We start from the raw sequence: 27,751 nt of genomic DNA, 5'->3' as shown, positions 1-27,751 counted from the left end.
GTCCTAGATCTTGCTCTGTAGACCAGGCTGGCCTGGAACTCACAGAGATCTGCCTGGTTCTGCCTCCTGAGTGCTGGGATTAAAGGTGTGTGCCAACGCCTGGCTAGGAAAGTTGTTTGAATCAGGCAGGTTTGGTTGTAAGGAAGGGGATTCCACCAAGGCAGAAACGACTCTTGAATTCAGATTATTGCTACCTGTCTGGCATACAGGAGACACTCAGTAAGTGAGTAAGTAAAGGAAATGTATTAAAATTAGTGCAGGTAAAAAGAGATTTCTTGAAAGACTATTAAAGTATTTAAGTGGCATGAAAACTGGAAAAGAAGGCTATGCTTTGCAGAGGACTCTCATCTGGGCATGATTCCCCATTGGCCTTCCTGATGATGAATCTTAGTGATCACAGCATAGGCCATGCTACTCAGCTTCCATGCCCATCATGAACAAAGAAAAGCATATATATATATATAAAGTATTGTACCTGTAAACCTAAATTCTGTGCTGATGCTGGCAGCTGGGATTTCAAGTAACTGATACCCAGACAAAAATAACTTCTCCTTGAAAGACTATCATGTGGATGTTTGGTGATGGTGACGAGGACGGGATACATCAACTGAAGGCACACTTCTGAAATCCTTGAAGATGTTACCTGACCCTCGCCAACCTATTTCTGTTCATCTCATGAAATTAAACCTACTTCAATTTTTAACCTTCACAGATTTGTTTCAGTGGATATGGAAGCAAGCATATTTCTTTCCCAGATCCCTTTAAATGCTTTTATAATATTAAAAATTGTCCCTTTGATCTTTTGAAGATAAATTTGAAATATCATAGGCGTGTGATCTTGTAAGATTGTTTTATAATGGCCATCACCATTTAATCTGATAAATTAAGCTGGTTATAGAAACATTTGTCTCAGTATCAGCTAAGTCTTTTTTTTTCAAATGCAGAATAGTTTCCTTTTAAAGTTCTATATATGTATTTTACAGCTGCCTGTAAAAAGTTTCCTCATCAGTTGCAAAGAGCTTCCTCAACTGATAATTATGTACTTTCTATGTTCCCTAGCTCATATTTATAGACTAATGGACCTATTGTTCTTTTTCATGCGTCACTATTACCTCTGAGTAGCGTTGACACATTGTTATAACTTATTGTGTGATTTAATTCAATTACCTTCTATAATGACATGGTGTTCCATGTGATTGTGCCAGTAAGCATTTTTTTCCTTAGACTTCTTTTTTTTTTTATTAAGAAATTGTTTTATTCATTTTACATACCGATCACAGATCCTCCCAGCTTCCCCCCACAACCCACCCCTCATTCCCTCCTATGAAAAGGTAAGGCCTACCTAGGGGGCATCTGCAGAACCTGGTACATTCAGTAGAGGCAGGTCCAAGCCCCTTCCCCTGTATCAAGTCTGTGCAAGGTGTCCCTCCATAGGTAATGGGCTCCAAAAAAGCCAGCTTATACACCAAGGATGGACCTTGAGCCATAGAGCCCCTTAAGCAGATCAAGCTAAGAGAGGGAAGAGGGATTGTATGATCCAGGGACATCAAGAATATGATGGGGTAACTTACAGAGACAACCAAGTGAGACAGAGACAGTTGTGTAGCCAGTAAGCATTTTTAATAGATAAATGGGCTACTGAAATTTAACCTATATAAAGAAAATGGCCAGGCGATGGTGGCGCACGCCTTTAATCCCAGCACTCGGGAGGCAGAGGCAGGCGGATCTCTGTGAGTTCGAGCCAGCTGGGCTACCAAGTGAGTCCAGAAAGGCGCAAAGCTACACAGAGAAACCCTGTCTCGAAAAACCAAAAAAAAAAAAAAAAAAAAAAGAAAAGAAAATGACTTGAACTTAGGTATCAAGCTTGAAGTATTCTGAAAACTGAACCCATCTATCTGGATAGGGTTTCTATTGCTTTGACAAAATGCCATGACCAAAAAGCAAGTTGGAGAAGAATGGGTTTATCAGGCTTACACTTATATTTTGCTGTTCATCATTGAAGGAAGTCAGGACATGAACCCAAACAGGGCAGGAACCTGGAGGCAGGAGCTGAAGCAGAGGCCATGGAGGAGTGCTACTAAGTGGCCTGCTTCCTCTGGCTTGCTCAGCCTGCTTTCTTATAAAAACCCAGGACCACCAGCCTAGAGAAGGCACCACCCACAATGGGCTGGGCCCTGTCCCTTACAACTGGATCTCATAGAGGCATTCCTTCCACTGAAGCACCTGCCTTTCTAATGACTCTAACTCATGTCAAGTTGTCACAAAACCAGCCAGTACACTGTCTAAGCAACCAGAGCAACAGGTACATCCTTAACCAAGCCCCTATGCCCAGGAGGAGCCCAGGTGCCACACTTCAATCATAGTCCACTCTCACATGAGATCTGATTCTATCAGATTGCTTGGTTTTGTTTTTGTTGTTTTGGTTTGCTTTTGTGTTCCTAATAGGAGGCTTGGTTTTTCCTAAACTGTTTCATTGGTCATTGTATCAGTTAAGTTTTAATGTAGCTTTTTTTGTTTTCTTTTTTTCTTTTTTTAATGGAAAGGAAGAGCAGGAGGATGGGCTGACAGGGGAAACGTCTGCTTTTCAGTTGTTGCCTGCATAGAATCCATGGAGCCATGCTTTCAAAACTTGGCCTTATGTTTCTTTGCGATTTGGTGCAATAGCTTTAAAACAAACAAGCAAGCAAGCAAGCAAAAAAAAATGTGTAGTTTGGGTTCTTCACGCGTTCATTGTATAGCTTTATTTTATATGGTTTTAATAATAAAATGAAAAAAGGTGTAAAGAATGTTTTTGAATGGCCTTCCTTTCCTTCCCTTTGAGAAATCCATAGTTAATGGGAAAACCATGGGTGTTTGGGGGTACTGGGGAGCAGAACAGCTAGCAAGCCTGAGCCTTCTGCCAGGAAAGTTTGGAAATCTTCGATTCTGACAGCCTGCAACATCACTGTGCCAGAAAGTCCAGTGTGGGCAGCCAAGCTCACCTTTCTGTGTTAGCCTTTCCAGGGAGGAGAAAGAGAACAGGCCTGAGGAACAGGATAGAAAAGGCAACCCCAGCCCCGGTGAAATACTGTTTCCAAGCCTTTTGAAGTCAACTATAATTACCATGCTGGTTAGAATTCAAGTTAGAGTTTCTGCTTTGCCAACTTAATTAGTAGTTTAAGCAGGCAGAAGTAAAATACCGTGCCATGCAGCACAGCTATTGGAAGGTGGAAAGAAAATATGGACATGCTGTTCCCGAAGGAGCTGGGGAAGAAAATCTGACATTATGCTTGTGTGCCCCTGTTTTTTCCTATGGTTTCTCTAAGGCAACAGTTTAGAGCCTTTCTTTGGCTCTCTGAGAATCAGAGTAAAGGCACCGCGCCTCTTCTTACAATAGTGCGCACTCAAGAGCAAGTTTCTGTTAGGTCAGTATGACTCCACCTATTCACTAAGACAGCTCACAAACATGCTTACTCTAACCCATGAATTTCTTTTGAAATCGCCAGATCTTCTTCTAAAGTCCTTTTTCTAAATTGTACAGTTCCCCTCCCCCCAAGAAAACCAGACTGGCAGTTATGGAGGTATGTCCTTCATTATGGTCATCTCAGAAAGGACTCTCTGCATTGACCTGTTCTGGCCTTCATCCTATTCATTCCTGACTTGAAGATCTTTTATTTCCTCTTATTCCAACCCTAAATTATCCCAGTCCAAGTTTGCATCCTCTTGTTAAACAGAAAGATATCTCTTTGAGAAAGGTTAAGAAAAATAAACAAGCTTTTGTTTTTGTGCTGGATGATAGTAATTAAGTCAATTCTTAGTTGTGCCTCGTTCTTTGAACTTACAAACATTCTGTGTATAATTAACGTTTTGTGCATGAACTGCCTTATGGCTACAGTTGTTAATATTTTATTGTTTTTGGTTACTCCTTTTGCAAACCAGGGTAGACAACGCTGAAATCTAAATGACTAAATCTGGCAGAGGTTTACTTCATACTCTTCTATGTCCTGGATAATGGGCCAAAGTCCATGATGGGAGAGAGCCATTGATGCTTCATCTCGATCTAGACTTTGTTACTAGGGGAAAGAATCTAATAGATTTGTCACAGCCATAAGTCTGTGCCCAGAAGTGATACTTTTGACTTTAGTTCAAATTCATTGTACAAAATATATCGTAGGACCAAGGCTGTCATCCGACGGGAGGGTGAAGGCAGTGTTATCATAGGGACCAAAAGGAAAGAAGTCAAAGTATTGGATAAGCATTCAGTTAATCACTGTTTGCTTTTCTAGACTCCCCTCCAATGTCTCCTAACATTTTGGAATCTGGTTGAAGTTAATCAGAGCAAAAAGGGGCCTATGGTCTTATTTTTGGTAGAAAAAAAATATACTCCCAGGTTAATTGTATCACATATTGTAATTGATTTAATATAAATAAAACACATAGCAAAAATTAAATAAAATAAAATAAGGACCAGGAAGAAATTGCAAAGGAAAAGGACCTTAGTTCTGCTATATTAGTGTTAAGCCAGCCTAACTTACCTAGCCCTTAAAATAATGTGTGCATCGTCATTTCAACTTCATAGGATCAAGTCTCTCTCTGTGACCTTCAACAATCTTAGTCCAGGCTAATCCTTATGGCAAAGATGCACTGAGTGAATACAGTACCCCACACACCACCTGGTCCAGCTGCAAGGCTGAAGATATGTCTTCAAAGAGCAAGATCAAAAGGACAATTGCAGTGTTGCTTTGCTTCTTTTCTTGGTCTTCCTGACTCCTGTTATCCTACTTAGAACGATGTGTGAAGTGACAAAGAGGCTGCCTTATCTCCTCCGTCACATTAGCCTAACAGTTGACTTTAGGGCAGCTTTAGTGCTCTCCATCATTCTTTTGCTTGGCTGTTGGCTTGAGGGTGATGGAGAGCGATGGTGGCAGGTGAAATGAATTCTAGTTTCACCAATTTCTTAAACGCATCTGAAATAAATGCAGATCCCTTGTCAGGCATAATCACATCTGCAGATCTTGACATGGAAAATCACTGGTCAGAGCCATTATCACTGAAGCAAGGCTGCTACTGTAAGGCGTGTTTAGAGAAGGTAGCCAAAATAAGAAAGATTCTATTCATTGCTGAGTAAGTGGGTATTTTTTTAACCAAATCTTCTGGACAGTTTCCCAAAGGAATGTAAGATGTCTTTGGTGGATTATATGAATGAATTTGACAGTGGCTACAGACTTCTCAGTAGCACAAATAATTATAACTTTGTATCTATAATACCCAGGACAACACACACACACACACACACAACACACACACACACACACACAACACACACACATATATATATATATATATATATATATATATATATATATATATATATATCATAAATAATTCCTAGGTGAACATTGTGCATTTTAGTGGCAGTATGATTATCACATGATATTTCTATGTTGTCTACTAGAAATTAAGGGTGAGAACTTTGATTAGAAAGTAGAGTTTTGGGCCAATGGGTAGCTCAGCACATAAAGTGCTTGCAACACTATCCTGACAACCTGAGTTTAATTCCCCCAAACATCTGTAAGGATAAAAAGAAAAAACAGACTCAATAAGATTGTCTTCTGCCCTCTATACATACACTATGGTATGCACCTATACACACTATATATATATATATATATATATACAAAATGAAAAATTGAAGAAATTAGAGCCCACCTGTATGAAAAATCATACACATAGTTTAAACTGTGGAAGTGAGTTAACCTATTAAGCTCCATCATATGAGATAACAAAAGACTCAAAAAGTCTTTCACTGAGGATGTGCCACATCCTGGGCTTTCTTCTAAGTCAAGATCTTTTGTATTTCCATGAGAAATTAAAAGATTCACATAAGGTATTACTACATTAAAGGTCATGAATCTCTTTTTTCAGACATCAAAAAACATGTTCTTATTACTGGGTTGAACTTCCCTCTAGTTACAGTGTCCGATGGGATTGAGAAAGGCAAATCTGTAAGAAAGCAGTAATTTTCCTCTTCTCTTCTTTCAGGCCCTCATTTCCTCCATGTCAGGAGCATTTCTGCTCATGGGTCTCTGTTTCAGGCCATTGTCAAGTAGGATGGAATCTAGCTTTTGAATTCCCCTGTGTCTATTAGCCCTCTAATGGACCCACTAAGCTAAGCAGGCAGCATGGGTTTTAGGGAGACATTAGTATGATAATATGGAACTGGCCTATCATTTTAAGTTCAAAGCATTTAGCAAGGTAAGTTCTACATATATTGCCAAGAGATTAACGTGACCTGCCAAGTCCATTTGTAAAACTCCCATTTTGAAGGGGAAGTTAAAAGTCAAGGTGATGGAGAGGTTATGTTTGTGCAGTTGCTGATGAACAGTCTAGAAGGTCTGTCACGGAAAGCTGATGGGAAAACTAGGTGATCACAGATGGCTCTGTAAATAGGCATGTCCACTGTAGATTTGGATTCACTTACTCTGTGTTATTTTAAATAGTTGAATACAGACTGAGTCTGCTGAATTTTGTTCCAATGAATTGGGAGAAGAGAGGGTTCAGTATGCCACTGTGTCACCCTGGCTAGTCTGAATTCTTGGGGCCAAATGAACTTCCTTTTTTACCTTTCCAAGTATCTGGAATTACAGGCACACATGGCTGTGTGTGACTAACTTGGTCTTAATAAAGTATGCTTTCAGAGACATTACATGGAATTAAAAGAATATATGATTTCTCTTTTGGAAAAGCATATATACATATACACACATATTTATTATATTTATATTATATATATAATATATAATAAATATATATATATATATATATATATATATATTTTTTCCATTCCCGGGGCTTGCTCCTCCTACACCCTATTCTGATATCAGGTGTTTTCTGGTTTGCTTGTGATGGGGAATTTATATTACATTTCTTGAAGTGAATCTTTTTTGTTGTTTTGCATTTTTTTACTTTTTGAAATTATAAGATAATTAATTACATGATTTCCCCCTCCCTTCCATTTCTTTTCTCCAACCTCTCCTGTGTACCCCCTTGCCCTCTCTGAAATTAATGGCCTCTTTTCCTTTAATTGTTGTTGAGATATATATACCCATATCCATATATATATGGATATATATATATATATATATATATATATGTTTATAGATTTCTAAAACATACAAGAATGACCTGCTTAGTCTGTATAAGACTACTGTATAAGACTACATTAGCCTACTGCATGCATAGGACCTCAGGGCTGACCACTCAGTATTGGATAACCAGCTGGGGACTCTTCTCTGTGGCAGACCATTTCTCCTCGTCTCAGATGACCTTAACATTCCCCCAGTTGTCTCATTTCTCTGTCTAGGGTCGTGGCCCCTAGTTTCTGCTTTCACATTAGGATTCCCATGGGCGTCCTGGTTGGTCAGGTCTTGTTTAGGCAGCCATGTTGATAAGACCTCATGGATGGAGCCTCTCTCACATTTCCAAAGGACACACTCTCACACCAAGCTTTTGAAAATCACTTTCAATGCAAAATGAAAAATCATACTTTCTTAAAACTTAAAATTAAAAAAAAAATAAATGAATCCATCCTATAAACAAGTTCTCTTAATCACAGAGCCACTGCTAATGGAGGCTTGGCTAGGTGTACTTTCCTTTACCCTCCCCCCCCCCACCCCCCATCTCCCGCCCCGCAACTAGAGAACATAAAAATATAATGCTCCATGTGCTGAAAGCCAGAGAGAACACACCGAGAGCCTGGTTGCTCGTCACTTCACCTTAAGCCGCCTTTTAGCCTCCCTCCTCTGGGATGGTGTGTTTTGTAGCTGTTATCGCTTGTGTGGTTGGAAGGGACCGGGAAAATGAATAGGATCTGAAGGTTTGTAGAAAGATGTGAGCCTTGCCATGATCCTTGGGATTTGCAGAAGTCTTTCCAGTTCTTTGTGCTGCCGTGTGCCGGCCTCAGTTAATATTTCATCTCTGCTCTGCTTTTAGTTTCTAAACGACAGATGTTTTAAACATCAGTGTAGGGTTCTTCTCCCCCCGCCCCCACCTCTCTCCCCACATCTCCAAGCACTGGACCAACCCTGTTAGCTCTTTTGATTTCATCTTCACAGCTCTGTGCTCACTGGAGAGGCAGGAAATGAATGCTCATAGAACAAGACAGACACTTAGAGAAGTCTTTTTTAAACGACAGCACGGGTTTGCTTGCAAATAGGAGATAAAAGGGCATTTCTTCCTCACTTCTGATGACCATGAATATTAACATTAAGGTCAGTTCACAGTTTGCCAATGTTATATTTTAAAGCTATATTTCACTTAAGGTAAAAATACTTTGCCTGAAGAAGATATCTTTGTATGTAATATTAAATTTTGTACAGTTCCGTAAACCATGTTTCTTTCCTTTAAAAAAAAAAAAAGGAATACATTTTTCTCTCATACAGTACATTCTGACCCCAGTTTCTGATCCCTCCATTCCTCCCAGCTCCAGCACCTCCCCTTCTCCCCCAGATCTACTCCCTCTCCGTTTCTTCAGAAAAAGAGCAGGCTTCCAAGAGACAAAGGTAAAACAGGACAAAACAATATAAAATAAGACGAGGCAAAAGCCCTCATATCAAGGCTGGGTGAGGCAACCCAATGGGAGGAAGAACCCCAAGAACAGGCAAAAAAAAGTCGGAGATTTGCCCACTCCCGCCCTTTGGAGTCCCACAGAAACACCAAGCTAACGGCCATCACATACACACCAAAGACCTGGTGCAGGCCCATACAGGTCCTCATGCTTGCCACTTCAGTCTCTGTGAGCCCATGTGAGCCTTGCTTAGTGGATTCGGTGGGCCGTGTTCTCTGGGTGTCCTCCAGCCCCTCTGATTCCTACAATCTCCACCACCACTCCCCCCTTACATGGGGTTCCCTGATCTCCTAGGGGAGGGACCTGATGGAGACCTCCAATTTAAACTCTCTATCCATATCATGTTTGGCTGTGGGTCTTTGTGCCCGCTCCCATCTGCTGCCAGAGGAAGCCTCTCTGGTGATGACTGGACAAGGCACTGATCTATGAATATTGCAGAATATCATTAGGGATCATTTTATTGGTTTGGGGTTTTTTCTTTATTTTTTGTTTGTTTGTTTTCCCTGTCATGTTTGGTTCTACCCTAGGTCTCTGGGCTATCCAGTCTCCAGTTCCTGGCCATCTAAGCAATATAGGGCATGGGCTCCCTCTGGTGGCATGGGCCTCAAGTTAAACTAACCATTGGTTGGCCACTCCCACAAGTTCTGTGGACAAATTGTAGGTCAAGGGTTTTGTGGCTGAGATTGGTGTCCAGGTTTATGACTATCCTTTAAAGCTGTATCTTACTTAACAAGTAAAATACTTTGCTTGAAGAAGATATCTTTGTATGTAATATTAAATTTTATACAGTCCTGCAAACCACTTTTCTACAAGAAGTTTAATGAACATTTATTCATGGGCAAGGTAACAAAATGTTAGAGTATAATCAAAGCAATTTTTTGAAGAACATGAAAATTGAATTTCTCACCACGTATTACTCAGATAAAAATAGTTCAGGCAATGGATATGCCAAAAATTAAAGTCAGTCCAGGTTCATGAGCATTTGTCCCAAGGAAATGTTACTATATACTCTGTCATGTTCCAGTCATTTGTGGGCTGAATTCACTGATACAGTGACGAATGGGTATTTGTTTTTTACCAAGTGCCTGAAGTGGAATGAACAAGAAATTAGTGCCCTCTATGAATGGAATACAGAATACATCTTTTAAATAAGAATGTATTCTAGCCGGGCGGTGGTGGTGCACGCCTTTAATCCCAGCACTCAGGAGGCAGAGGCAGGCGGATCTCTGTGAGTTCGAGGCCAGCCTGGGCTACCAAGTGAGTTCCAGGAAAGGCTCAAAGCTACACAGAGAAACCCTGTCTCGAAAAACCAAAAAAAAAAAAAAAAAAAAAAAAAAAAAAAAAAAAAAAGAATGTATTCTAAAACTGGAAAATGGTGTTTACTGATGTCATGGCCCAATTAAATGAGATGTTTAATGCGAGATCGTCTTCCTTATAAGCCGTTTGCTGATGAATAAAAACAAAGAGGAGAAAACAAGCATTTCCTGGTTTGTCATTAAATTGTGTCTCATTAAGAACTAACATCATGGTGGAGCACAAACCCTCAGAGAATACTCTCTGACAAACATCACATGAAAGGGGAGGACCCATGCCTCCTAGCACATGGTCCCTAAATCAGGATGTGTCCAGTGGGGCTGGGTGATGCATAAACTTACCAGCAGTTTTTATTAATTTTACCTCATCAGCAATCTCACCTCTAACGACACTGATGAACCAATCACGTTTGTTCCAAGTAGCCCAGGGGACCACTGCATGCACTGACTTGCTAAGCTTCTGCTTTCTCAGCCATCCCCACACCAAGCAGTTCTATACTGTTGCCTCCATGAAAATATAAGAGGGAGTCTCTCATCCTGCTCTCTCTGAAGTCCCATTTCCCTTTGGTGTCTTTCTGTTGTTTGGCTCTGGTCTGTTAAGGCTGAACTGAGGACATCATGTTTGGAAGGAGCATTGACTTTGGCTTTGGACAACTGGCAGATTTCACCATTTGGCACTCTGAAGGCTTCTACCATCCATTCCAGAATTGTCACTCCCCACAACTATGCTAAGGCCATTTCTGCCTGCCCTGTGCAGATAGTGGGGGTTTCTGCGATTAGCAGGCCAATACCAAAGCCAAAGATACCAAAGCCCATATTCACTTGACATACTAATGACAGCCACGGACATCTGTCACTTACAGTTTCAACATAGCTGTTTTTGAATGTGTATAGAATCACTTTTCTCCGTTTTGTGCTGTTTCTATTGTGCAGGCTAGCTTTGATAGCATCTGTGTCTGTCGTGCCCCGTGTCTCAGAGAGTGAACCATTCGTCAACAGGCAGTGTCTACCACTCGGGAAGATGACATAATCGAAGTCTTTGTTTCTCTCATAACCCAACTGTGTGTGGTACGTCACTAGCCACACTCCATGCTATTGTGGACACACAAACCTGAAGCTGTGATTTGGGTATTGAATTAAGGTCTTCTGGCTTATAATGACGGACACATTACCACAGGCAGTTAGCAAAACTTGTTAAAGTTCCAAGGAAGATGATAAATTAGACTTTCAGGATGGAGTCAGATAGTTTAGAAAACCAGAAAGAGAGGAGGAAAAGCAAAACTTTGCCTATTTCAAGTCTTGCCCTTTGCTCCTTTGGATTTCAGAGAAGTATTTTTCAAAAAATGTGCATTCATCTGTGTGTTCTGTTTGCATATGTCCTGGTGCCTTTAGGTGCTATTGGTCATTTTTATCTCTATCTCGGAGCTTTGTCAAATGCTCAAATATGGCCAAGACTTGACTCTAACCTTTCTCTTTTTGTGTTTTGTCTTTTAGGTAAGTATTTTGATATCCTTCCTTATCAATGCTGAAAGAAAATCCACCTGCCTGATACAGAACCAATGGCTTTAAAAAAGTAAGATAGAAACTGTTGTGGATGGTAACGAGTGTCCCTCCCTTGCTGCTGGTAAGAATGTAAGCGGCATTCAAAGAAGTTGGCTTTTCCTAAGGGAGGGGTCTGACAGCCTGGGAAGATGGGGGATAGGTGGCGTGGATTGTTGCTGTGCAAGTACAGAGAGGATTCTAAAGAATGTTCATGAAATATTCATCCACATCTGCTTACTGGCTGGATAAATGGTCCTCACCACTGAGATGGCTCACCACTCCTAGGCTGGAAATTGTTCTCTTAAATACTACTCTCACACCTTTCCCAGATGGAAGCAAATGTGGCAGTGTTACAGATAATTTGCTTTCTGGTCTTTGTCTTTAAAAGGGAGCTAAAGTAAAGGAAATATTTTTTACGATTTCATTTTAATTTATACAGCTTTGCTAAAATTTAAAACATGTGTAACATGTGATCATGAATATGTAGATAAGCCCCATCCAGATTCTGGGTATGTTGGAGAAATGCCAGTGCTCTCGAATGATGTATTCTTTGTTCTTTTCTCATTTTATACATGGCAACTCCTGTGTACACATCAAATAATATGCAAAGTACAAATATAGTGATTCAGTGTTATTTTGCTCATACCTGTAGTCATTTTTATGGTTATCTATTTCAAGATTTTAAAACATCTGTGTTAAATATTGTGTTCATGATGGTGCCAGGATACTACTTCTGCTGCTAATGCCACATTTAATATAAACTAAAATGATCCTATGAGAATGACAGCTGTATTATTGGAAATAAGTTTAACATTGATGACAAACTAATCGCAAATGCTGAAATACTTCTGAGGCAGGGCCCGCCCAGTGACTAAATATGTCCTTTCCCAGATTAAATGGGCCTGGTCAAACTTTCTGCTCTCCTGGTACCATTTGCCTTTCCATCATCTAGCTGTCGCTCATTCAGATGCTAATGCCTGGTCCAAATCCTTCCACAAGAGTTCTAACATACACTAGCTTGTGAGGCCCCACAAAGGTTTCTTAGTGAGATCTGAGCTTGCTTTACACAGCAGGGGCTGCATTAGGGGATGGCTTGACCATGGGCATGGTGGTCAAGTGGTTGGGATGGTCTACACTTGGCTGTGCTTTGGGGAGGTCTTTTGCTCCATGCCTTGGCATTCTTTAAAAAGCCCTTTAGTAGAAACAGAAGTGGCTGGTGGGTTTTGACCCAGGCCTTCCTGAGGCTATCCTGTGTTTTCCAATGTTCTCTTTCTCCTCTGTATTTCTATCTACATATTCCTTAATTCTTCCTGCTCAAGAGTACCTTGGATGGGGGGAGGGAGCTGGTCCCCCTCACTGGCTTATCCTTATCCTGAAATCATTCATCAATAGAGGCCATGAATTATTTTGCTATAGTTGCTATAACAAGCGACCATAGACTGATGATTTAAATGGCAGCCATTTATTTCCTTACAGTTCTGAAGGTTAGGAGTCTGAGATTAAAATATCTTTGAGGTTGGTTTCTATGCAGGTCTCATCCTTGGAAGACAGCTAAATGTCTTCTCCCTGAACCTCAGGGTATCTGTGTCCAGATTTCTCTTAATGTAAATATGAATTCTTCTGTGTTAGATGCCAATGACCTCATTTTAACTAAATGACCTCTTGAAAACACTTCTCTCTAAACACAGTCAGATGACATGTAACCATGTTTCAGTCCAGGGCTAAGAGTGCACAGTGGTTGTTTGTGAAATTGTATCACCAAGTGATTTCTTAACTTCTCTAGGTATGATACATGCACAATAACAAAATTTCCTAACAATGCTTTTCTTATGTTCTATCTCCATCACTAAGTGTATAGACATACTCTGAGGTTCAAAGGGTATGGACTTGGTTATGGAAGTATGCAGTTTACTCTGTGATAGTACACATATGGTTTCTTGCCTAATTCTTGTCAAGTCATTACATGGGTACATTTATTATACCTTCCCTAGTTAGAATATGGGCCTATCAAAAAAAAAAAAAGACTGATCATATTTTGATTGTTATTACTTCATTCAAAGTACACAGAGGGCTGAGGCATGTGATGTCTAACATTACACACACATTATCTGAAAATATGGAAACTGTTAGCATGAGGGGAGGCCAGATGAGTGTCCTCTACTTACTTCTAGATGACTTCTGATCCCTTATTTTCACACAGAAAAACAAACAAACAAACAAAACCAAAAAACAAACAAACAAAAAACCCAGAAGTCTTAGGTCAGGCAGTGTTCCAATGAATTATCTCTAATTCATTCCTGGGAACCCATCAGCCTTCAGTCGGCAGAGATGATCTGACGAAAAGAAACACTGACCTCTGCCCCTGGGTCAAAGAGTCGAGGGCACTGAACCCAGGTGCATGCCACAGAAAACAATTTGGGCTGGTAGAAAGTAATTACCTAATTCAGAGACATTTAAATGTCAGGTAGGGTTTTGGAAGGGAAAACTGTGAACTTATTTGCAATCCTGAGGTAGGAGATGGAATGTTCTGGAATTCAAATTCAAGTCCTGGAAATCATGTTTTAAGTCCTTACTTAAATCATGTCTAACACTCTGCTAAGTCTAGTTTCACACTTTCACACACTCTAGTACAAACACAAGATAATTATTTTAACTAAAATTTCATCACTACACCATTGGTTCAGTTTATATTGACCTTATATAGTTGTATTCTATTATTAATAATCCCTAGAGCCAGCATTCAAAAATATTTTCTATGCTTTAAAGCAGGGTCACCCTAGAATCATATCATACTGATGCTTGTTTAATTAAATTATAAGTATGGTTCAACAAGTTTATAGAAAAATCTCAAGATAATATGAATCCAGAGAACTTCAGGATGGTTATCAAATACAGACTACTGGATGTGTTTTAGAACTAGTTCTTATACCTGCACAATCTGAGATTCTCCATCTGGAAAATATGGAAACAAAGTATCTACCGAGTACTTTCTGTTATTGAAGCACACAAAAACTTTAACCCAGTCCTGGCAAAAGACTAGAAAGGGGTAAACATTTGATCTATGTGTTATTTCATCCCTTTCCCCCTTTGAAGATGTTAGCATTAGTTCCATTCTGATCATATTGCATGCTACGGGTCAGACAAATAATGGGAAGAAGCAATGTTCTAACCTACAGAAGGAGATGGGCATCAACTCAAAGTTAAAAAGTTTTATGTCAGATTCACACAATTAAGTGTTATAAATCAAAATACATGCAGGTGCTAGAAGATGTAGTAACATGGAGACAAGTTTTTGTGTTGTTATTTGATGAAGGTAGTTGTTTTTTGTTTTTATTTTGTGTGTGTTTGTGTATGTATGTGTTTTGTTTGGTTTTGCTTTGCTTTGCTTTTAACCAGGTTTTTGTTTTTTTATTTGTTTGTTTGTTTTTTGGTAGCCCTGTCGGGCATGGGACTCACTATCTAGACCACAGTGGCGTCAAACTCACAGAGGTCTGCCCGCCTCTCATTTTAGGATTAAAAGATACAGTACTATCTCATGATGGGTGTACAGAAAAACCTTTTGGTTCCTAGACTGTAAGATGCCATCATTTATAAGATTCTACTAGGAAAGCCAGGTGCCCTGACATCTCAGGACACCTGGGGAAAAAAAGACCATTCAGCCAGGAAAATGGAAGCATTTGGGGAAGGCATCCCTAACATGGAGAAAGAGGGACCCGGCCAACAGTTGTCTCTCTGTCCAGACAGCTCAGCATGAGCTAGCTAGGTCATTTTGGGGTGGTTCCACTGGATGTGAACCTCTGGGTAAACATGACTCATGGGTAAACTTCAATAGTAACAGTCCTAATATCTTGGCATCACCTGGATGCTTGGTGAACCCAATTTCCCAACACAGTAGGCGATTGCCAATTCTTATTCCAGATAATTTTGTTGTCTTATCCTGCTGTCTTCTGTAAAGAAAAGATAATGAAAAACATAGCTTTAATTAATGTCTCTGTATATTTTAATTTGTTGAGAAATTTTGTTATAATTTCATTAAGAGAATGTTGCAATAAAATTTAATCCATTTCCTATTTTTTAGTATTTATATTTCTTTGCAATTCATATCCACTTAGGGTATGTGATTTTTATTCCTTATGATTTTCACTTAGGCTGCCATGCTAAATGCTTTCTAATTCTTCTCCATTTGTCATACTCCACATGCAATGCTTTTTTGACATTATATTGTGTGTATGTGTGTGTGTATAATTATATATAAGGCATCATCTGTTGGAAGGTCTTCTGGTGAGGAGGTGATGTTTGCTTGCTTGTGTTCTTGGTTTTAGTTTTGTGCCTCAGCAGGGAATCACTTCCTTGTGTCTTAGGGAAAAAGATAGCTGGCATCACCTAGCCTGGGAACACTAAAATTGCACACAAACGTGACACACAACATTCAGCGTGCTGATGAGTGAGCCCTTAGTTTGTCAGGTAAGAATACTAGAACCTACCCCAATAAGTTAGTAATGCTAGGGTTGCGTGGGGATTTGACTCATGTTTAACCCAGTGGCCCCATTGCATAGAGTTGTTTGGAAAGCAGGCAGAGGACCACTTAAAAGAATGTTGCGAAAGGTGATGTTGATGTGGAGCAGAATGATGGCACAGGTAGAGGAGAAGAGAGCTGATGGATGAGATAGAAGAATGCGGTGGAGCTAGGTGTCTCAGCACTTGACAGTACTTGACTAGGAAACAAGACTGAGAAAGAAGTTAGGGGTTTTCCCAGGTTGCAAAAGAAGATAACTGGATGGACAGAATGCAGCAAGAAAGACTGGGCTGAGGAAGAGTTCCCTGGTTGAGCTTGAACCGTTTGGGGGCTTCTCTAGTGGAGCTCTCTGTGTGCTCGGTGTGCAGATGTGTCTAGAGTTCAGATAAGAAAAGGAGCCCATGAGCCTGCCTGTGAGCTGCCCGTCACAGGAAGCCAGGGAAGTCATTCAAGTCAACATGATCGTTGGTGAGGTGAGGAAGGCGGGCACACAGGAGCTCTAGACACGGCAGCAATTGAAAGGGGGAGCAATGGAAGAGACTGTGTGAAACAAAATACAGTGAAGATATAAAGAAAATCCAGTGCTATGGAAACCAAGAGGAAGGAGGATTGCAGAAAGGAGGCCACACCGGAGGGTGAGAAGTGTTCACTGGGTTCAGAGAAGCCCAAGTCAGTTGGTGAGGGAGATTCCTATAGTAGCAGGAGCAGGAAACAGATTAAGGCTGGTGGGGGTGTGAGCAAGAGGGGAAACAGAGACAGTGATGTAAGCACGATTAATAGTGCAAGAAGTGAGGCTTATTGGGAAGAGGTAGTAGTGAGTTTTTAAACAGAGAAATTGGAAATGGGGGCTTTTTCTTTTAAGAAAAAATAATTCAGAATAATCAACACCGTTTTTAGCTTTATGGGAAGAATTTGACAATAAAGAAAAGAACAGGGATAAAAGTTGAGGCTGTCTTTCAGATGTTGTAAAGAGATCAGATCCAAACCATCAAGGAAGGATTTACCTAAAGAGGTAAATGGCCTGTATGTGTATGTGTGTGTGTGTGTGTGAGAGAGAGAGAGAGTGTGTGTGCATGTGTGAGCATGTGTGTGTGTGTGTGTGTGTGTGTGATGGAAACGATGAACATGAGTGTACATGAGTTCTTGTCACATTGGCAACTACACAGAGAATGCTTCTTTTGTTTTCTTTTCTCTTTAGTAGGACTGTCATCTTCTGTGTTCAGGAAGTGGGAATTTAAGGATTCGAGAAGAAGAAAGAGCATTTGCTGTGATCCTTGGGGAGACTAGGAGATAGGGCTGCTTAATCGTTTCCAGAATTTAAAAATGTGCATGGGATTGGGCTGCAGTGTAGAAAAGGTTGGCTGGCAGTCCTGGCCTGATTCTCCTCAGCCTTTCTTGATTACACGATCAGCCACTAGGTGGAAACAGTGCGCCCTGTGTTAAAATGCTTTTGTTACAAGTTGACACTGACAGATTGACATGTGGAGTGGCGTGGCGAATTTCTTGATATGAATGAAGATGACGTCTTAAAGTGAAAAAAAAAAATCCTAACACATCTCTCAGATTTCGGTACAGCTTCCAGAGCTGAGAAAGACTGTGGCACCACCTAATGAGAACTGGCTTCCACACCAAGTGGGATGCTCTTAGCACACCATCTCTTCCAAACCTTTGCTTCAGAAATGCTAATGAGTTGGCACTAAGAGATCATTTGCATCGTCAGAGAGAGCTTCTGGCTTTGCATTTTATCTCAAAATAAATCAGAAGTTACATTGCTCTAGAAATCAGCCTGATAGATAGAACAGAATGCTGGAAAAATAAACCACTAAATGGCAAGGAGCACATAGCAGCTGAGTTCTGTTACCCAGCTGTCATTTAGTAAAGGTGTGCATGTCCTTCAGTAGCTGAAGGGATAGATTCCAATCTCAACCTGGTTTTTTTTTTCTTTATTTATGAATTTCCAGAAATAATATGATATAAGGTGAAGTGATTTGAGGAAATCAGCCATGCTCTGGAGTTCCCCACCACTTCCTTGTTCAGATGAAGAATGGTATGCCAGTATAAGGGCGTGGTGTGAGTGGTGTCTTCCCACCACAGCACCACCAGCTTCCATGACAACCAATAATTTCATCAGAAAACAGCAGTAAACCTAGCAACACTGCTAAGCAGACCCATCAGAGGTGTCTCAGTTACCTGTTCTATTGTTGCAAATAACCAAGGCAGACAATAGTTCCTGGGAAGGTTTAGAGGGAGGAGAGGAGGGGAGAAATGTTACAATTGTATTATCATCTCAAAAAAAAAATAAGTATTTAATCAGGGACTTCCTTACAGTTTCAGTGGGTGAATCCATGGCCATTATGAAAGGGTGCTTGGTAGCAGGTAGACAGGCATGGCGCTGGAGCATTAACTGAGAGCTCGGTTCTGATCCACAAACTGGAGGCAGGAGAAACTCCTGGCTTGGGCATTTGAAACCTCAAAGCCCACCTCCAGTGACACACATCCTCCAACAAGGCCACACCTCCTAACCCCTCCCAAACAATTCCACCAACCAGGGACCAAACATTCACACATGCATATCTGCAGGCCCTTCTCATTCAAACTACCATAATTAGAAGGAAATGGGAGTAAAAAAGAAATCAAGCAACATTGCATGGCCAATCTATCCCAGGTAAACTAGGGAAATGCTGGTGCTAGTGTAGTTCAATGAGTTAAGGCTGTTTGGTTTTGAGCATGAACTACATCCAATATCAGCATCTAGGTGTCTGTACACTGCCAGCATTGCTTTCCAATTGGTAGTCTTTGCTATTGGTAGTCTTTCCTGTTGGTAATCTTTCCTGTTGATAAAGCAGAACCTATGGACCTGAATTGTTTTGGGTCAACAGAAGCATATAGAAGAGAAAGGTGGAGGCTTACGCCGTGTGCACCCAGGGAAAAGGCTTTTTGTTGTTGGCATTTGCAAACTACAGCATCCTTCCGTGTCCCCTGTGTTGATCCAAAGGAAACACCTTTTAAGCTCAGCACTGTAAAGATTGTTCTCTCAACTGCAGATGACATGGCATGTGCTGGGAATTTTAAAGTGTTACTGGTACAAGGGTAACAATACCCTGATGGGTAGTAAGACCCTGATGTACTGAAAACGCAAGGAACTTCATAGCCAGCCCATCCAGCACCCCTTCAGCACTGTTTAGCAGTGAGGGAACACTAGGGTAGAGAGAGTGGGAAGATCAAAGCTTAGAGCACAGGGAGGGAGGCACTGGAGAAAGGAAATTGGAAAAGAAACCAAACCCCTCATCACTGTGATTAGGGAGTACTGGGCATGGCACAGAAATCCCTGCCTCGGCCAACAGTCAGAGAATCTTCTTAAAGCGAATTGTCAAAACCTTGCAAGAAGCCAGAGGAGACGCCATCTTATTTTATAAAATGCCTTCTGCTCTCCTCCGTTCTTCGTCACAGCACAGGATCAAGGTGAAAAGGAGAGGTCCATGCAGAAGATTCACATCTGCAAGGCCTGCCTCAGTGTCTGTGTGGTGGAGAGTGGAGACAGGCTGACTGGGCAGCCCACGTGTTGGAGCAGCTCTCAGGCCAGACTCATATATTTTTCAAAGCTAGATACACTGCCATGTCTCTTGGCATCAAGAAATGGGAAAAAAAATGCTGTTCTCTGCACACTAAGTGGAGCCAAGGCAGAAGAAATCCTGGAGAAAGGTCTGGAGATGCGGGAATATGAGTTATAGAAAAATAACTTCTCAGATACTGGAGATGTTGTTTGGGGATTCGAGAACACTTTGTCTGGGCATCACGTATGGCCCAAGCATTAGGATCTATCTCCTGGACTTTGGTAGGGTTTCAGCATCACAGACAAGAAGCACACGACAGGCTGCATTTGGACCAAACAGAATCAGCAAAGTGGAGGCCACACACTGGTTCCAACAGAAATTTGACAGGATTGTCCTTCCTGGCACGTCAATTCTACCAAAAAGACCAGTAAACTTTCCTTAGAGAAATATACAGAGAGAAAACAAAACAAAATTAAGCAAACAAAATAAAACAAACAAACAAAAAAAAAACAGTGCCTTCATGCTTTCTGAGTCAGATCCCTCAGGGAGCTTGCTTTAAGTGAAGATACTACAATGGCTTCTCAAACTCATCCCCTGACTACAGGGAAAGACTATTTCAGTCTGTTTGGAGTACTGCTAACAAGTGGTACTGATTCTTCAGTGGCTACAGCCATACTTGGATTCCTCTATACAGCACACCCGTACCTGATTCATATTGCTTTGTTCTTTAACCTTTTCATTCTGGACCCAAGGATAAAGACAGAAATAAAGGAATAACCCATCCTAAGAAGACTGAAGAAATGCTTTATGGGGTTGTGGGGCTTGGACCACACAGTAACTTTTAAAATTTCAGCTCATAAATTTTGCAACTGCTTTTCAGTTGCATGTTGGGTCACGTGATGGAGTTGAGGTGGTGGGCCAGGAAGCCTGGATGGATTTTGTACAGAAAAAGTTCAAAAAAGTCATTGGATAGTTCAAAAATAAGACAATCTATGACATTTTCTGAACTAAAATTTTAATTGATTAAATACATTCGGTATACTGACACCAATACTAGTCCTGATATTATTCCTTATTCTTATATTATTCATCATTTTATTTCCTAGCTCAGCTTTTCACCTTACACATCTTCCCACTAGTACTTTACACAGTGTGCTGTCCTTAGTTTATTTGTCTCTGTCACTCAACGTAGGGTTTTGGAGGACAGGAGAAATATGGCATCCGTCTATGTGGTTGGCACCAAACGGATAGCCTAATGAACATTTATTGACTGTTGGTGAGTTAGTAGATAAGGGAGAGACAGTTGGTTTTGTCTTTCCTGTGTGCATTTCTTCTTCTACTCTAGGCAATCTTGTAAGAGGGGTAGAAACCACTAGGGCATCTTAAAGAGTGATTTGGGGGCTATACAATAGGAAACTTTGAGTAGGCAAATCCATAGACGGAGGATACAGTAGATTCAAGTGGAATGTTCTAGGTGACTGAAGAAAGGATTTTTCTGTCCTGAATATGAGAATCCATGTAACTTCAAGTCCAGTCACCACCAGCTGTGGCACTCACCTCATAGAAATAGATAACTGGGGCAATACATTTTTAATTAATTAAGTACATTTAGTATAGTGACACCCATACAAGCCATGCTATTACTTGCCACCACACAGTCTGGTGTTTGCCCCGTGTCAAGCCCCACCCACCAAAATAAACCAGATCCTTATTACATTGGCACAGATGATTCCAAGTCACTAGAAGAACTTGGGAGCCAATAACTAGTTCTCTATTTCTAATTTGACATTTTGTTGGGTGCGTATTTTTTAATTAAATAGATGAATTGAAGTCTCCATCACCAAAAAGTCTCAGTAGAGTATCGATATCTAACTTTACAAATTAAAAGGTTTTACTATTTTTTTTTTCAAATGCATAGGGCAGAAGAGAAGGAGGAGAAGGGGGAGGAGAGAAACAAAAGACCAGAGAGAGTGAAATGGGGCCGGGGCTCTAATGCATACCATGTCTTCCACATTGCTGTAAATCTTAGACCTGGCAGCATCACACTAGCAGTAACTTCCAGGGATGCTGCTGTCTTGTCTGACATATCAGGAATTCCCCCTGTGGGCTTCCTTTCAGAGCCTTGTTACATGTTTTGTTCTAATTCCTTGATGGCGTATCTCCATCTGCTGAAGGTAGATATGGTTCTCTGAGGCTGCCAAAAGTTCTTTGGCAATAAATCTGTGCTTAATGCTGCTTAACGCGGATGATCCAGTTAGCTAATGCCATTTAGGGTCAACATGGAAAGTAACTATCAAGAGGCTGTCTTCTTTTGCACACTATAAGTAGACTGTAATGATAGTTCCCCTAAAACAGGCCTCATGACTTTAATCCTAGCATCATTCATTTTCACTCAACAAACAGAATCTCTTTATCCATTGAAGTAAATCATTCAGGAAATACGAGTTTGAATTTGTAATGCAGCATAAAGATTTTGAAAATTTTTCGTACTATTTTATAGAGATTTTACTTAAATGAATATAGATAAAATAGCCTGTAGATTATATGTATTGTCTGTATAATATTTCCTACAAGGTTTATATTTTATATAATAACATGCATGTAGCACAATGTTAAAATTAAAATTTTTATTGCTCTTTTCCATTGAAAGTTTCGTATTAAAAAATGCCCTGTCATATTAAAAATCCAAACTGTCACAATGTACTAGGTCAGTCTTTTAGTTATTGGAGCTATCTTTGAGCCAACACTGGGGATCCTTTATAGCTAGTGTGTTAGTTTCTTTTCTGTTGCTGTGGTAAAATACTGTGTCAAAGAACAACTTAGAGAGCAAAGGGTTAATCTTGCCACACAATTCCAGGGGGATAGAGGTTATGCCCTGGCAGGGAAGCAGCCACAGCAGCAGGCAGGCAAAGCCTGACACCAGAGCAGGATGCTGGCTGATCACATTTTGTGCATTCAGGAAAGAGAGGAAGTAAGGCGAGGCTCTAACCCTGGCCTCTCTCTGCTCGTATGGGGGTTGGAAATTCCATGTCTTAGACTTCATGAGTGCTTGAAAGAAACCACATTTCATCTTTTATGTGGCACTTTCTATGGTCATTAAATGCCATATCAAAAGGCATAGTTAAGATTGCGTTGGGTGTATGTGAATCTCTGTGCAGGAGTACAGACCTGGTAGTCCGTCAGTGACAGGAACCAGTTTGCCCAGCCTTCTCTGTCCTTCTTTCATCAGCTACACTTTGTTTCCCTTCTATGATGACATCACTTCCAGTTGATTGACAGCTAGGCATGTTGAGATGCATATGTTGGAAGTTTGGTACTATCAGCAACAGTATATCCTTTTACAGGTGGATCTTAGAAAAGGTTGGTTTATCATTGGGATGCTTCCCTCTAAAGAATCAATGCTGGACCCCAGAGTCCAGCATCTCTCTTTCTCATAAGGCCAGGATTTTATAAAATGCAGTTCTGTTCCTCTTTGTTCTCTGGCTTTGTCTCTCATATTATTTCATTACACATTTATGTCATTGTGATGACATCCTGCATAAGATGCCTATCTGAACTGGGAAGATGCCATTGAGTCTCCAAAACTAATAAGCTTCTCTCCTTTAAAAAAAAGCACCTAGCTTTGTTTATTCTTTCATAGCAGTAGAAATGAACTGATAATGCTGATGGAGACTGTCCAAAGTCAATAGCCAAGATGTGAGCTTGCAGCTGATAGGCTGGATTTGATTACTGCATACCACCATACATATGTGTTGAAATGTCACATTCAACCCCGTTAATATACATAGTTAATATATGCTGATAAAAATAAAATGAAAGAAAAATTACCAAAACTTCCCAAAGGGCTGTCTTATTTATCTTAATATTGTAACTGGTCTTTCTTTCTTTCTTTCCTGGATCTTGCTCTGTAGACCAGGCTGGCCTCGAACTCACAGAGATCTGCCTGCCTCTGCCTGCCGAGTGCTGGGATTAAAAGTGTGCACCACCACGCCCACTATAACTGGTCTTTTCTTTGGACCACCTGCTCCTGAATAATGACATGGAAACTCATTATTAAGTATGAAAGTTTGGCCTTAGCTTAGGCTTGTTCCCAGCTAGCTCTTAAAACTTAAGTTAACCCATTTATATTAATCTACATTCTGCCATGTGGCTTACCTCTCCTCCATACTATATGTCCTACTTCCTCTGTGTGTCTGGCTGGTGAATTCTCTGCCTCTCTGATTCTTCTCCAGTTTCTTTTCTCTCTCTCCCTGGAAGTCCTGCCTATCCTTTCCTGCCTAGCTATTGGCCATTCAACTCTTTATTAAACCAATCAAAAGGTACCTTAGGAAGGTAAAGTAAAACAGAGACATCCTCACAGAATGTGATCAAATATCTCACAACACATTATATTGTAATAATAAATGTTATACATCAATTCTAAGAGACAGTCTCCCTTGTCTATTATGGGTTTCCAAGCAGCATGGCACTTGTGATATCATATGTTCCATATGAAGAGGGTGTCATCCACAAAGGCAGTAGAGAGTGGGCTTGGCCATTTTGCTCCATGGTGCCAATACTTTAGCCTTAATTGCCTATCAAAGAAAAGACATTTCCCCTCTGTACTACTCAGGGAAGTTTGTCTATTTTCTTTTCTTCTTCTGTATTTCTTTTAGTACACAAACTCAGCTGGGTGATTTTTTTCTCCCATTCCTTGTTTTCTATATAGTTATATACAAAACATCAGGAGGAGGAAAAATGGTCACTTCTTAGTAGAGTGGGATTATTGCGTTAGAATATGTAGTGACAAAATGCAAGCAGAGGTCAAATGCTCAATGTATCAAGTCTGCTCATCGACATTGGTGGTTTAGAAACACACTTCATTGAATGATTTAAAACATAATTGTGCCATCTGTTCTCCTGAGGTTTAATACTGTCTGTGATAGAAAAATAATCACCTTAAACAAATTCAAGATATAGGACTCTGCTGTTCATACAGGGAAGACATTGGTAATTCAGATGACCTCACCTCTTTTTCCACACAATGACACTATTGATTTCTCTGTATTTGAAAGGAGAACCACAGAGGCCATCCTTTTTCCTAAGTGGAACACACAGTTCAGTAATTCTGACATTTCTTTTAGAGGAATAAAACAATTAAAAAAAAGAGTACACCATATGCTGTGAAGGTGACATTATATAAGCTTTGAGGATGATACAAGCTGTCCACAGACATCTTCATATCAGGTCTATGAGAAATGATCAGATTGGCATTCATATTCCAGAAGCCATGTGATAGATTTCGTCTTAGTCTGTTTTGTGCCTGGAATTATAGAGTATGAGAATATCTGTACCACCGAATGCTTGTAACACTTTGTTTCTGAGTCACAGACGACATACTGTTTTACATTAACTGAAAATTTATTTATGTATTGAAACCCTTCGTTCCCCCTCAAAAATACTGTACACTTTGTAAGAATAACAGGTGTTTTATTCTCCTCTTGTGTCTCTTAAAGTTGGGTTTAGTAAGGAAAAATAATGATTAAATGGATTGATTTTCAATAGTGCAAACCAGTGGCCCAATGTCAGGCTCTTACCAAGTGTAATTCACATATGTTCAATGTCCTTAACCTGGTCTGTTCCTGTGTGAAGTTCTCTGGCAGGACGGGATCAGGGGTAGCTATTGAGCATATTTTGGAGGTTTCTCCCAGTGAGTTCCTAGGGCTGTTCATGTTTGTCCTCCCAATCTGGCTTCATTGACGATTACATATATCCCATCTGCTTCTTTTATTTTAACTGTAATTAAAACACAAATCTTCCTGAGAGATGATCAGTCAGTAGACATCATTATTCTTTGTAAAAAGTTTCTGGAACAGGTCATTAAATCACCCTGTCTTCTCATCTCCAGGCAAATAGTGCCATTTATCTAAACGTTCTTCCCGGTCACATTGAGTACTCCTTTGAATTTTCTCTGAATGTCAGTCACTCTTGCCCTGGATTGTGCTCCTGTTTACCCAAGGAGCCTATAGCTGAATGAACTCAAAGACCTAGATGTTGTAATTTGTCCTTTGTTTTATATTAAGCTGAACTGTAGACACTTGCTGGTGGCCAATTATGTACATGTATTTGGGGAGACACTTGGGGGTTGAGTCTAGAGCCTAGGGAACGCTAGGCAAACATTCTACCACTAAGATATATCCCCTTACCAAGCTACATTTCAGGATGTGATGGCATATGCCATCCATATATAATCCAGTACTTAGAAGGTGGAGGGAGACATGGAGCCCAAACATCATGGTTGTCGTTGGTTACAAAGCAAGCAAGTTTAAAGCTAGCTTGGCATACATGAGACCCTGTCTTTAAATATATATATATATTTAAAGACACACATATATGTGTATGTGTGTGTATATACATATATATTCTATTTAATATATAATATATAACATAATAATATAAATATATATTCTATTTAGTAAAAAAAAAATATAAAAGCCCTGAGTGATGAAATAATTAGAGTTTCAAATATAAAGAATTTCAAGTATTAAACTATGTGGCCCAGAACAGAGAACACAATCTCTGTTTAGACAACACAGGGCTCTAAGGTCTAGGATTAAGGAAAAAGTAAAGTAAATTTTCAGTAGTGAGCTCTGTACGAAGATGCGCCTGATGCTCCATGCAGCAGTTGGTTGCCGTGCCAGGCATGGATGCTGTCTTCTCTTCTGGAGCCTTTGCACCTTGAGAGAAAGCAGCAATTCAGCAAATCTCCAACAGGGAGAATCCATTGTGTGAAAAATCCTTAGTATAGCATTTGACAATTCCAAGCAAACACTCAGTAGACATTTTAGCTATAAAAATTCTTGAGGTGACTGCCTTTGGTCTGGTGAGGATCAGGAAAGATGTTTAAATTTTCAAAACCTATTTGAAAGTTTAGAACTGGCTTTTGTCACTAAATAATTAAGGTGGATAATGACATCTTATGCTAATCAGTACTGATTTGGTCTTAATTTCCATTTTCTATTATTGCCTTTACATTCTCTCTTACCTTAGATTTGGGATTCATTCATCTAATTTAACAGGAAATCTGTGGGTTTGCTAAATCTCAATTGCTTATATTAAATCATCGAGTAACTAACACAGAGATAGTTCATCCCCAAAGGAATGGAGCATGACCCACCTACCCCACATGAAAAAATGATGATGTCTTAGTTTAGAGACTTGTAAAGTCTCAGTAATGGGTAATTTCTAAGTCATTGACTTCTTCCCCTTTGTGTAAGAGATTTGCTCTCTCGCCGTTTCACCTGCTGCATGTTGAAGGCATCTGTTCTACTTCCTTTGTCATATAAGAAAAAAATTGCTCCAAGCACTGCACATTCTCATACTTATTTTCATGCCTCTCTGTCCTCTTTATTCCTTTTTGGGTCAGTCATCCTGGAAAACCCGAAATCCTTGGGTTCAGGGCAGTGAGGCAGTCTCCATTCTTGTCCCTGTCACTGAAATCCTGGGACCATTCCTTGCTGCTTTCTTTCTATAAGGTATCATGCCCCATGCACTTTACCTAGTGATAGTCCCGTCTCACTGCCTCCGCCGAGTTAATTCTGTTATGTTTGCTTCTGAGTTCCTAATCCCTAAAGAAGGAACTTGACAAATGTTTGTGGAATCAGTAAATAAAGCTTAAGTATCATGGGAACAAATGTTGGAAGGGCACTATTTCTCCCCTATGGCTATCTAAGCCTTCTATGGCAGTGCAGGGTTGTGAACTAAATTCACTTGGCCCATGAAACCCACAACCTCACTCATGACTTCTTTTTCCACCACAAATAACTCAGGAATTGTGTTGAATGAATTTTTGATAAGAATGACATGCCATGGCTATAATATGGATTTTATTGCAAGGAGATGCTTTTTGTGTGATCTAAACTCAAGAGGGGATCTGTGCCAGTATTTGTCCAAATAATCTCTGTGAAGATCCCTCTTTCTTCTCTAGATTTGGTCCATCTATTAGTTTACCATGAGTTTTTCTGTTATCTGTCGTGTTTCCCAGAGTCATCAGGATTTGAAGAAGAAATGATGAGTAACATTCCGTGTTTGCCTTTGCACTGCTTTCATCCACATGGCTAAGGCAACCGTGTAAATGTCCCCTTCCCAAGTCAGATGACAGCTAAGTAATTTATAAGCCACATAATGCTTCTGAGAGCGAGAGGGGACACTCATTTAATAACTTCCAATACGTCAGCTGTGT

At 40.2% G+C, this 27,751-nt stretch overlaps 1 protein-coding gene and 1 pseudogene across 4 annotated transcripts in view; both read left to right on the top strand.

Annotated features, from left to right (window-relative positions):
• The window catches only part of Pde4d (phosphodiesterase 4D), a 912,160-nt gene that overhangs the window by 502,679 nt on the left and 381,730 nt on the right, over positions 1-27,751 (top strand). The gene's annotated exons all lie outside the window — the stretch shown is intronic.
• LOC114704028 lies at positions 18,546-22,022 on the top strand (annotated as a pseudogene).

The sequence above is a fragment of the Peromyscus leucopus genome, chromosome 11, assembly GCF_004664715.2.
Source record: "Peromyscus leucopus breed LL Stock chromosome 11, UCI_PerLeu_2.1, whole genome shotgun sequence".
Taxonomy (NCBI): Eukaryota; Metazoa; Chordata; class Mammalia; order Rodentia; family Cricetidae; genus Peromyscus; species Peromyscus leucopus.
Note: the sequence above shows the minus strand (reverse complement) of the source record. Positions and strands in the feature narration are given on the sequence as shown.